This window comes from Paramormyrops kingsleyae, unplaced genomic scaffold (assembly GCF_048594095.1).
Source record: "Paramormyrops kingsleyae isolate MSU_618 unplaced genomic scaffold, PKINGS_0.4 ups51, whole genome shotgun sequence".
Classification (NCBI taxonomy): domain Eukaryota; kingdom Metazoa; phylum Chordata; class Actinopteri; order Osteoglossiformes; family Mormyridae; genus Paramormyrops; species Paramormyrops kingsleyae.
The window spans coordinates 30,730-43,700 of record NW_027325989.1 but is presented as its reverse complement, the minus strand read 5'-3'; the positions used below and the strand labels follow the sequence as shown (position 1 = coordinate 43,700).

The following is a 12,971-nucleotide window of genomic DNA, read 5'->3' as shown; positions in this document are numbered from 1 at the left end:
TAGATTAGAGATTATCCCATGAACAGGCAGAATATACATCACAGTACCTAGGTTTACAGATTATGAAAAGGCAGATATAGTGCTGATATATGGGAATCACCGCCAGTAGTGGGTAAAATTAGGACACGCAACAAGTGTACAGAAACAAGTCCTGATTTTCAGAAGCAAAGCGGGGCTCGTGAAGATGCATGACAGTCTGTCTCCACCCTGTCTTTAATCACTTGAACACCCCTCCCCCACAAACCTGTTTGATGTATGGCTCATTAGAACATGTGACCAGGAGCAGATGGCCAAAGGGTGTCATAATGGGGGAAACGTGACCAAACAAACTGTTCCATATGGATGGTGTGACACGGAGCCATCACTAACATTTAAGCAAAGGCACCTGCTGACCTGTAACTGTTGACCTGTGAGGTTAGTTGACAATCGTCTCATTCAAAGTGGAAGTACATCTCTGCCAGGGTGATCAGGGGTATGGGAAGCCAGGGGACAGAAAGCAACCTGCCTGGGGGGGTAAAGTGGGATGCAGGTAGCATGGGCAGACACACAGAAATCTCACAGCGGCAAACATACAGCTTTCCTGCCCCATTGGAGCATGATGGATTTATTCATTAAAGTTATGCTGCCCGGATCAGTGACAGGAAATTAACAGAGGACAGCCCAGTGATACAGGCTTCTGAACACATAAACTAAATAAACAGTAGTAGAGTGAACCAAGACAGCGTATGTGACATGTTTGTATTCACATCTTTGTGGGGACTCTCCATTCAACAGCAGGATTATGAACCAAGGCGGTGTCTTGGACTGTGACAGCACAGTAACAATTCAATGACACAGAATTCTGAACAGACAAACTTTATAAAAAGTAGGATATTCAACTAAGAGAATGAATCACTGTCTGAGACACTAACATCACAATGACATCACAGGCTTCAGATCACACATTAAATAAACATGGATATTCAAGAGAATGAATCACTGTCGGTGACAGCGGCAGCACAGTTACATTAGAGGCCTCTGAACACAAGAACCAAATACAGCCTGGAACCTGCACAGTGGGGTGATTTGGGTTTCACTCCAGAAGGCAGATGCGTGCAGGGATGCTAATTCAAATGTTAGCCTGCTTGTCCTCAGCTCAGTGTCGTGCAGCAGGGCTCTGTGAAGGGACCTTATTCTCCAGAGTGGTTTTAAAGGGGACCGTGCTTCAGAAACTGTTCCCACCTGTCATTAAGGGACTGCAATCCTTACAGTCTCAAGCCAGATGCGTGGCAGTTTGTTGGAATTTTTATATTATTTTAATATCAGTTTGTACCTGGGAAGTAATTTGTAAGAAATTTAAAACCAAATAATCAGAATGTCAAACATATAAAGAAAAGTAGCTAACAAGCTGTTGCTGCTGTTAAACTCTATAGAGATAGACTGATAGATACAGGCTGGGAGATACACTTAGACCGACAGACACAGGTTGAGAGATGCACTTGATTGATGGATTCTGGCTGGGAGATACACTTAGAGTGACAGACACAGGTTGAGAGATGCACTTAAATTAACAGTGACACAGAGATATGAAGGGTTCCACTCTTCAAACAGGATCTCTGTGCTCCAGTTGGGATCTATGGCCTCCAAGCACTCCGCTCTTACTGCAGCTCAGCCAGGCTGGGCTGGGCCCGGCGAGGGTGGCGGGGGCCACTCGCACTCGGCCTTCTGTATGAGGGAGATCTGAGTGATGTGGGGCCTCTGACAGCCGTTCTCTGTGTCCTGCTGTCCTGCCCGCCGGCTGCGTGTGTGACGGTAAGAGACCTGTTACAGCTAGTATGCATGGAGTGGGTCCTTGCTGAGCCACAGGCAGGCCAGGCCTCGTTCCACATCAGTTTTGTGTGCAGACCTCCCTGTGAGCAAAAATAAATGGCTAATTTAACATGCGCTCTGACAGGCTCCTGAGGGCCAGTGGACCCAGGGTTTGCTTGTCCTCCTCACAAGCTGGAACAGCCGGGAGCCCGATCTGGATGGGCCCACTGCCAGGCCTACAAGAGCCGGCACGCTCAGCCACAGGTGTGCGCCGTGGCACTAGCTACCTAACGGACCCAAACCTTCATCTATCAGCACCAAACTGAGGGCATCGGTGACCCAAAACACATCAGAACCATATATTCTGGGGAAGTCAGTATGCGAGGAAAGGTACTGGACCAGTGAACACTCATCATCTCATCAGAGATCGATCAACCATGCTCATCATGTGACACTATCCTCAGTACATGTGGCAAAAAAATCCGAGGTGCCATTGTGGGTGTGAACACTGCCCCCTGGTGTTCAGTGAGTGTGGGCTCGACATACCGACAGGCATGTTTGAGAGTCTGCCTAAATGAATTAATTTCCTCCTTTTTCAACAAAATCAACTCAATTAATTTGTTTAAGGAGCAAAACAGTTTTGAAAGGGTCCGATAATTTTACCTGGATAATGAAAGCCAGAGAACAGCCAGGCAGGAACTCTGGTTGTCTACGATACATCTGTCCACATGGACGTAGATCCTAGCCAGATCACAGACTCTCTCTACAGCACTCAGCCAGGGGACCGCTCTTCCAGGGAATGCTGAGAACGCGAGACCCAAGAGGCGTGTTTTGGACAGAACAGGAGCAGTCAGTCACCGGGTATAATCAGTGAGATTGATGTGCACACCCACCAGGGATATGCACACAGCGCTGTGTGTTCCTGTGGAGGGCTGTCATTTCGGGCTCTGCTATTGTGAGTTCCTGTGTGGAAGAAGAGAAGCCTTCCAAAGCAACAGAGCACGGCTCTGTGAGTCACTGAAGGCAGTGTTACCCAAGCACACTGCAGCTCAGCGGCTCCACACGTGTCTCCAGCCCAGAGCATGCTGGGACTGCATGCAGACGGCTCATGCATAGAATCAGCCCTCAATTTCTGGCACAGGGGTTCCATTACCATCACGCCTTAGGGTGTTCTGGGAGAGTGAAACACAGGATCGACAGGGTCAAACAATGCATCGCCAGTGCTGGACCCAACACCATATTCAGTGTTGCTGGCGTGCCACAGGTTTCTGCTGGACCAGCAGTCTCCGCATGAGCAGCTCTTCATCCCAGCAGCATGGCGGGAAAACCAGCTGTGAGTGGCACCTTCACTCTGTACACAAACAAAGGCACAGACACTCACAGTCTATGGCTCACAGCAGATATTTGGAGCCCTCTGGCATCCATTCCTGGGAAAGACAACATTCCATTTGCTGGGCTGCTTGGCCCGTCAGTGTTTTGATGAGCTCTCAGAGACTCGGCACTGAGGCTCGAAGTCCTAGTGCCTTTGTCTGAAGTTGCAATAGCGGCACCTTCACCAGCATTCACCAATGCTTCCCCGCACTTCCCCATGCATCCTGCTTTGGGACAGGTGGGGGGAGTCAGGGCGTGAGCGTTGTTTAGCACTGCTCTTAGTCCATCATCCAACGAGGTCAAGCTTCTTTCATTCACTTGGCAAAGGTGTTTTACTGTCTGGCACTTTCTATAAATGTTAAGCTGACAGACTGGAAGATTGAAACTAGACCCCTTTAGCACCATCCTCCCATTTTTATTTATTATTTTTCAGATTAAAAATGTATTTATTTGTTCTGACAGAAGTTTTATAAAGTTTCAGCTGGCTATTATGTATATGAATTTCCTGATCTAAATGACTGGTTTGAAAAACCTTCAGGGTAGATCTTAAATGTCTCCTATTCCTATTTTAATCCCTGCTAATCAGTATTGTTTGTATCCAAGCCATGCAACAACAGATAGCAAAACTAAGATCTTTCCTCTTCTACAGCAACACAATAACTTATGTACGTCCCTCCTCAGCGTTCATCCTACCAGCTGGGATTCCACCAATCAGGCCTCAAGTTGAGTGAGACATCATGGAGATCAGTTCTCAACTGAGGGCAACTCTGGTGGTGAAAAGGTAGGACCACATAGTACTCCCTGGGGGGCATCTGGGGTCAAACGGTGAGGAGAAACACGCACAACGGATTCTGCCTGCGGCTGTCAACTTCAGCCTGAGCAGTGCCTATGGGTGTCAACTGGACCAGAGATGGATTAGGTCTGTCCAGAGATGCAGGGGCTCCGTAGCTCAGGCAAAATTGGTTTAGATCTGTCATTGACCTGCTGACAGAGGTGCATACTGGGAAGGCCACATATGAATCCATTCTGAGGGTGTGCTTGTCTTTTATACTTCCTGTTAGTGGTCAGACAGCAGATGAAATTGCAGAATGTGGTCTGCAGTCTGTTGAACAGTTCAGGTTAACGGAATATTGATCCAGAGCATGGATCCCAATGGAAGCTGACTCCCAGCACAGCAGAGGCATTAAATATAAGGAAAGGAATGAATATTGCTGAATGACAGTTATGAAGAAAAGTGGGCCTAGTGGAGTATAACATATACCTAGCCAGCTCTCACCAAGGCATAATGACTCGGTTCATTCACATTGAAAGGTATGACATGAAGCACTTCAGCGATTTCTACACACACCGGGAAAACATTAAAAGAATTCACAGACATCTGAAAGCACCAAATATACCTATAGCCACTGGTATTAATGTCAGTTTTTCTACGATATATGGGTTAAACGGAGGGTTTTAAAAAGTGGCGTAATGCAGAGTAGACTTTGGTACAATCCAGAGGGATGGTCTCCTTTGTACTGAAGCCATTTAAAACTAATGTCTACTTAGGAGACATTACTCTATAAAGAGCAAGTTGAGGGAGGCGTAAAGACAATTTCTCCACAGGTATTAATAAAGTATCAGTTATTCTAATTATTTAAAATGACTTTACCTTAAGAAGCTTACTAACAGAACAGTGTTCTTTATTTTTTAAATCATTTTCCCACTTTTTGCTGCTGTTCTCTTTCAAGACGAAGGGAATAATGATAAACTGAGGTAAGCCTTCAGTAGCATTTACAGTAGTGTGGTGTCCAGCTAGCAGCATTTACCTGGTCACACTGTAATGGTGTCACGTCGAGGGCAAGGACAGAGGCGAAGACAGGGATGGAGGAAAACCAAAAGGGGCTTTATTAAAGAAAACTACACTACAGGAAGGGCGAAGGAAACAGACCACAAGGGGTCCAAACAGGGTAGGGAGGATCAGGCAAGAACACTAGACACAGGACACACTGGGGAGCACATGCAGGCAGCAACATCAATGACTGGACTGAGGATCGCAGGACTGAAGGACACTTTTTACAGGGCATGTGAGGGAGCAGATGGGACAGCGGGGAAGACAGCAGACTATACGTACACTAAGATGGGAGACACAGTGGAAGAGGGCAGGGCAAGACACCAGATGGGCACTGCTGCGGGACAAGGGCGCAGAGACCGAACACCATTAGGGGACGAGACAGACCAGGGTAGGCAGGGGCAACACCAGCACAGGGCACTCTGGGGGCAAGACGGGACACCACTAGGAGAACTTATATATTGTCTTATTGTTATTGTCTTATTGTTTTTAAGTTTAACACAAATATTTTCTCTTACCATTTAAATATAAACAACCATATTTAGAATAATGGCCACAGCATCTACAGTTTAAACAACTAATTATAAATATATTTCAATTGTGCCGCAAAATTTGCATGTACTATATCAGTGTCACGATCCGCTCCGTCCGATCCCGATGTGTGCCACGCCCCCTCATTACCTTGTGTTCATTCCTGTTTGTGATCATCTGTGTCCTGTTTCATTTGATTAGTCCTGTGTATATTAGACCGCGTCTCCCCATGTATGCCAGATTCGGCATTGTATTGTCCGTGGATGTCTCTGCGTGCTTGTCATTTGCCAATTAAACCCCGTTACCTGACTTCCTGGCTGCTGTCGCCTGCTTCCCGGCTCGCCTCCGTTGCCGAACGTGACAATCAGAACATAAAAATAAATATAGAATTAAGTATGCTAACAAAACATAATCTGAAGAAATAGCAAGAAACATACGAAGAGATGCTGCTCACCTCTGCGCCATCTCTCTGTCAGAAAGTTTTTGTTCAACCTGCAATTATTTTGTTAGAACTATTGAAACCACCGAGATTTTTAATTGGTCGAAAAGTATGAAGATATGTATTGTCATTATTTTCAACGAATGAAAACAAAGAATTTATTGTCAGGGAGGGACGAATTTGTAGCTGGTCCAATCAGGAGTAGTATCTTTAGTTTGTGCATACTGTAGCTGGGCGTGATTGGATATCTAGCCGCCTTTCAAGCCCCCGAATCATGTATCTACTTGTCAATAGGAAACCACGCAGCTCTGTCTATAATGTCTGTCTGTAATTTTTTTTATGACATTATGTTTTTGCTAGGCAGCATTACGGTAATGCGTAATACCGCTGTATTGGGGGTGTACCACCGCTGTATTTCCATAGCTTGTTGACGCAATTAGCATTTTAGCGACGTTGGTAGGGCGACGTCAACTCTCAGCGAATTTCATAGGCAACATCTACAATTCAGGAACTAGTAGGTCTTCAGATAGCTGTTCACGCTTTTGAGAAAGAAGACTATAGTTCTTGTTATTCAAATTCTGTATCCTGGTATTTTTAATTTCGAAGATATGTAATATACAAGTTTTTTGATAGACTAAATTTTGGTTTGATTTCTATTTTATTTTATGTTAAATAACGTTCATATAAAATCATTTTAGAATTAGTGCAGTGTTTCGTTTAAAATTAGTGCAGTGTCCTTAAAAACTGCATGTTCAAACCTAACGCCATGCCATAACTGCTTTGCAGATATTTCATTCAGGAATCTATAGAGGATATACGTAAGCCAGTCTGTGTATGTTTGTGTCTATGTGTGTTTGGGTGGGTGGTCATGTATATATTATGTTGTGGGGACCAAATGTCCCCACAGTGTTATAAAAACATGTTATTTTGACTTTGTAGGGACATGTTTTTGGTCCCCAAAAGAAAAAACTGACTCAGTTTTATAAAATTCTGTTAATGCAATCAAAGGAATAATAATTCCAAAAGTCTTGTATTTTGTTTGGTTACTTACTGTTACTTCTTGCTTACTACTGCAGGGATTTTGGATTAAGGTTGCCATAATTAGGATTGGGGTTATGCCCATACAAATGAATGGAGAATCCCCACAAAGACTCAGATACCTAATCTGTGTGTGTGTGTGCGCGCACACGTGTGTGTGTGTCTGTTTGTGTGTGTGGATTAGGTTTATATTACATGGTGGGGACCAAATGTCCCCCGCAATGTGATAAAAACCTGTTATTTTGATGCTTTGGGGGTGTTTTTCAGGTCCCCACAAAGATCTGTCAATACTAATAAAAAACTAAAGATGCCAGAAGTCTTGTATTTGGTTTGGTTACTTATGGTTAACGTTAGGGCTGGGTAGGGGTTAAGGTTGTCATGTTGGATTACAGTTTTCCTCATAGAAATGAATGGAGAGTCCCCACGAAGATATAATTATAACCCTATGTGTGTGTGTGTGTGTGTGTGTGTGTGTGTGTGTGTTGTGTGTGTGGTATCAGATCAGTTCCTGAGAGTTCAGTAGTCTGACGCCATGTTTCTGAGTCTGGGTGTGAAGGCCTGAATGCTTTTCCAGATGCTAGGAGGGTGAAAAGATAATGTGAGGGGTGGGTGGGGTCATCCACAATGTTGGTGGCTTTGCGGATGGAATGTGTGATGTGAATGTGCATGATGGATGGGAGAGAGACTCTAATGATCTTCTCAGCTATCCTCACTATCTGCTGGTCTTGTGATCTGAGGCTTGGAAAAACATGTTGTGCTGCTCAACCTTAGCACAATGATATGGGTGAATCATGGACGCAATAGAATTTGGGGATGATTAGTCCATACAGGGACAGAATCATTCCATACCTCAATCACCTCGTACGTATGTCTGCTAGGTGGAGTTGGAGTTGCTCCTAACTGTGCACAGTGGAGTTGAACAATCACAACTTCCCAGAATTTTACAGTAACAGGAGGACAGTGAACAACTCTTATTAATTCTATGCTGTGTGGACGATGTAATCGCCCACGAGTTTGCCTTAATACACAGGACATTCAAGCCATTGCAGAATACAAACCACAAATGCAGCTCCCTCCACCAGCAACGCCAATGTAGAAACTGCCACAAAATCCATGCCCCCTGATAACCAGCCCCTTATATTTTCACTACCGTCGTGGGGACCGTACTACAAAGAGTCAACGCAAGGTAAGCTGCAAAGTGCAAACAAATTTACAACTCACCATACATAGTGCACTACGTTTACTTTGTTTGTACTATGTGTACAGTCTTTGCACCTTGTCTGTTTGGCACTATATGTCGGTCATTCCTGTTATTCAGTGACTTTTCTGTCCTCATGGTTTACTTATATTTTCTCTAACATGAGTCACATATTTAAAACAAATATATATTTAGGTCTTCGTTATCACGTAAACAGAGACAATACGTATTAAAACTTTTATTGATATATGTATTAAGGCTGCCGTGATTAGTGGGCGTAGTCGATGACATGTTCTTCATGAATATCACTACGCAATTATTGGAGTAGTTATTCTCTAAAGCCCTGCAGTGACATGTAGTTTGTTGTTGTCAAAATGGGAGGGGCCAATACAAAGCACGGGTCTTAGGGAATTCTGATTAAATATACAGGCTTATTAATCCTGTTAATATAATTAGCATATGACCACTATTACTGTAAATAAATTCACAAACCGCAAAACTAACACCAATTGTCTGTCTACCTGCAAGGATCTGTCTGCAGACTGAAAAACTGGGGAATGAAGTGTAAACCGACCAATCAAACCACAATGGACTCGTTGGGGGAGGGATTAGACAGAGGGTGAATAGAGATGTGCATCATGAGAAAACAATATGTTCTTTTCGAACACTGAAGCATGCATACTCTATTCTAGTAGATCATAAATATAATATTATAAACTGAAAGTGAGCAAAATAATGCCCTTTAAGCAACAGTAGGCTGCTGTCCATGGTGCTGAAAACCTGGATTGTCAAATTTTACATTCAATTTTTTCACCTACTTTAACTGTAACCCTCTTATTTTGTTGGCAGTGATGCTCTGTGAAGTCTACAGAGGTGGGTATAGAAAGGATTAAAGTGGGTAATATGTGATTTAGATTAACTATTTTAAACCTGCATTGTAAAATAAAATGTGAACAGATGAAACACCAATACATTCAATCAATTAGTCCTTGTCTGAAATGGTCAAATTTTCCTTTTAAACAAGAGATCTTTTTTTTTTTCAGAACAGTCTGGGTGCATCTTCTGTCCTACCAGACCGGGGTCGTGGTAAGAGCACTTCTTCTTAAGAAGTGGTTCTCAGTGGTTGGCTCACCATCTCCTTCGACAAGGAGAGAATTCAAATCATGTGGTTCTTCTGGATCTTCAAAAAAACCCAATCAAGACTCCAACTTAGCAACACCTGCAGTTTGTTGTTGCAAATAATAAAGTATTTGAGTGACTAGAGGGGATACCTGACTACCTAAGAGAGAAGCGGATTTATCCAGGACTGGGTCATGGACAACTTTGGCATCTGTTCCTGTAATGAGCTCATAATCATGGAGTTTAAGGATATGGCTAGATAGGTCCAGGAAGAATGAGCTTTGTGGGGGTGGGGGCATAAGCAGCAGCCAAACAGATCTTACTTCCCCCAACTCAGACAGGATACAGCAGAACCTGTGGTGAGCATCAGCCCCAGAATCGAGAGTGAAAATTTGAGGGGCAGGTTGGACATTTAATTAAACAACAGCAACAATGTAACAGTCATGCAATTTTGTGATTAATAACTGGGGTGGAGACAGCAACTCCTGGATGGGCAAACAAAGCAATCAGAGCTGCTACAGGGAAGCACATTGCACAGCAGCCATAGCGATCATGGTGACCTGCAGGAATTGGCCGGCGAACTCGGTGCAGTTCAATGGCGTTAAATAGGGAGAGTTCCAAGATACTGGAAGTCATCCATGGTAATATTCACATCCTCAGGAGTATCATATAAAACTTGTGTAAGCCTCAACTCCTTCAATGCCCTGATCGGGGCATTCATCGCTTTCCTATCTGCAGCTGTTTTAGCACTAAAATATTGGTAAAAAAAGAGATTCTCCTACAAAAAGTCAGAAAAGTCAAAGTGCATGATAATAGGAGGGGGACGTGAAGAGTTTTCTGACGGCCGTACAGCCTATGAGCACAGCGAATGGCTGACTGAAAGGCAGAGAGCTGAGGGAAAGTAGGGGCCTGAGTTACTGTATCACACCCAGCCAGGGCGTTGAGGGTGTCCGGCTTGGTGACCTCAGGATTAGGTCTCTGCCTTTTGCAGATGATGAGGTCCTGTTGGCCTCATCGGACCGTGACCTTCAGCTCTCGCTGCGACAGTTCGCAGCCAAGTGTGAAGCGGTTGGGATGAGAATCAGCACCTCCAAATCCGAGACCATGGTCCTCAGCCGGAAAAGGGTAGAATGCTCTCTCTGGGTCGGGGATGGGGTCCTTCCCCAAGTGGAGGAGTTTAAGTATCTCGGGGTCTTGTTCACGAGTGGGGGGACGATGGAGCGGGAGATCTACAGGCGGATCGGTGCGGTGTCCACAGTGATGCGGGCGCTGCATCGGTCTGTCAAGGTAAAGAAGGAGCTGAGCCAAAAGGCGAAGCTCTCGATTTACCAGTCGATCTACGTTCCTACCCTCACCTATGGTCACGAGCTGTGGGTAGTGACCGAAAGAACGAGATCGCGAGTGCAAGCGGCCAAAATGAGTTTCCTCCGCAGGGTGGCTGAGCTCTCCCTTAGAGATAGGGTGAGGAGCTCGGTCATTCGGGAGAGACTCAGAGTAGAGTCGCTACTCCTCCGCATCGAGAGGAGCCATCTGGTCAGGATGCCTCCTGGACGCCTCCCTGGAGGTGTTCCGGGCATGTCCCACTGGGAGGAGGCCCCGGGGAAGACCCAGGACATGCTGGAGGGACTATGTCTCTCGGCTGGCCTGGGAACGCCTCGGGATTCCCCCAGAGGATCTGGATGAAGTGGCCGGGGAGAGGGAAGTCTGGGTTTCCCTGCTGAGACTGCTGCCCCCGCGACCCGACCTCGGATAAGCGGATGGATATTCTTGTACTGTCCACTTTCTCCCGTGACAATGCAAATTTCCCACTTGTGGGACTAATAAAGGAGTATCTTATCTTATCTTATCTTATCTTATCTTATCATCTTAATTAGGGAATCTCCAGTGTGTGACTGCCCTCTAGTGGATAAACAAAATTCAACTACATAAGTCAATAGATAGTGTTTTCCAATCATTTTCACACTTGTCTCAATACCATGTCCACTTTTTCAAAACACTTCACACTGTGAACTTTACAAACATGCACCTGAGCATATCAGTTAACTTTCGGTGCAATATGCACTAAAACCACCAGAACACTTCACACTTCACCCAAAAGTGACACACGCTGCCAAACCTATAGCACACGCACTCTCTCACAAGATGACTTTGTCACACAAAGAACAATGCATGAAAAAACACAAACAACTTGAAGCGCTGCAAAATGCATATATATGATGTGTTGTTGTATCCTATATTTTCACACGTTTATTGCAAAGTAAAAGAAAAACGTATGCCATTTCTTACAGTAAACATTGTAATACAAACAAATAATACAGTAAATAAATTCAGCTGCGCAATACACTGGAAAAGAAAAATACATTACAGCCACCTACTGAAAGTACATTACATTCAATACAGAAAAAAACAAAACAAACATAGCCAAATAGCAAAGTTTGACTGTATACAGTTAAGTATACTGTTGTCCTGGACTAATCCATTTGGTCCCTTGCATTTGGCCATAAATTTTCATCGACATCACACTGAATATTTTCTCTTGCAATACACCAAGGAAAAAATCTCTTTGAGTGTCTTATCCAGCTCTGGATGTCCTCCACATGGATGTCCACACACCCAGCAGCCATTGCATCTAAAAGCGACATCTGATCATGTGGCCGATGGTCATATACCTTCCATCCCCATGCAGAAAAAAATCCTTCAGTCGGGTTGAGGAATGGAGAGTATGGTGGCAAGAATAATGACATCATCCAGGGATGGGCTACAAACCACTCTGTGACTTGGCGGGAATGATGAAAGGCCACATTGTCCCACACAATCACAGATACCAGTAAATTCTTCCTCTCCCTCCTGTGGGAGGTAAATGCTAAATCCTACAGTAGTGGGTTACAGTAAAGACAAACGTGCATCGATGCATCAGTTTTTTCCTGGAGACTTTCCTCAAATCACACCACTACAGTAATATATACACCAATCAAATGCCTTCAGTCAGAATGCTCTAAATAGTGTATAGTACCTGTTGCTTTGCCTGAAAATCCTGACAATTGATGCCTCTGTGGATCTAGGCAGGTGGAGTGGAACTCTTAGACCCACTTTCCTCAGGGACAGACCATGATTTCCAACATGGTCAAATACTGTGGCTCTGATTTCATCAGTAGCCAAGATTCTTCCTCTTCCTCTCCGTTTGTGTCTTCTTGCTCTTCCTCTGCCTCTTACTGCATCCATTTTTCACTAGCTAAAGAAAAATGGCAATGGAAAATGCCAATCCAAAGATTTGCACATATGGCAAATTGGCACTAACCTCACAAATTACTAGATAGGTGCTTAGCTGAAATTATAGGCAGGTATGTGTTTTCATTCAGCTTTCCAGCTTCAAGCATTGTAAAGTGCTGTAGTTGTACAAAGTTTTGCTGGTGGCAAACACTGACTGAGAGAAGTATTCATGAAATTTGGGGGAAGTGGTGATTGAATGCATATTGTGTCAAAGCAATGCAAAAGCATACATAGTTTAGCTCACATAGTCCAATTTTATGGTGCATGTGTTAAGTGGACAAGGTAAAAAGTGGACATGGTATTGAGACACGCGTCAAAATGATTGGAAAAAAGTGTAATACATTTAACCCCCGTATGTTTTATGGCTTCACTGTGAGGCTTGACTT

General features: G+C 44.3%; 1 long non-coding RNA gene across 1 annotated transcript; it reads right to left on the bottom strand.

The window, feature by feature from the left end:
- Positions 1-2,899: 2,899 nt before the first annotated feature.
- LOC140586392 (uncharacterized) lies at positions 2,900-6,020 on the bottom strand. Its single transcript, XR_011988211.1, has 3 exons — positions 5,976-6,020; positions 5,827-5,864; positions 2,900-3,139 (listed from the first exon to the last, which is right to left on the bottom strand). It is a non-coding gene; the product is annotated as an uncharacterized lncRNA (long non-coding RNA).
- Positions 6,021-12,971: the final 6,951 nt, after the last annotated feature.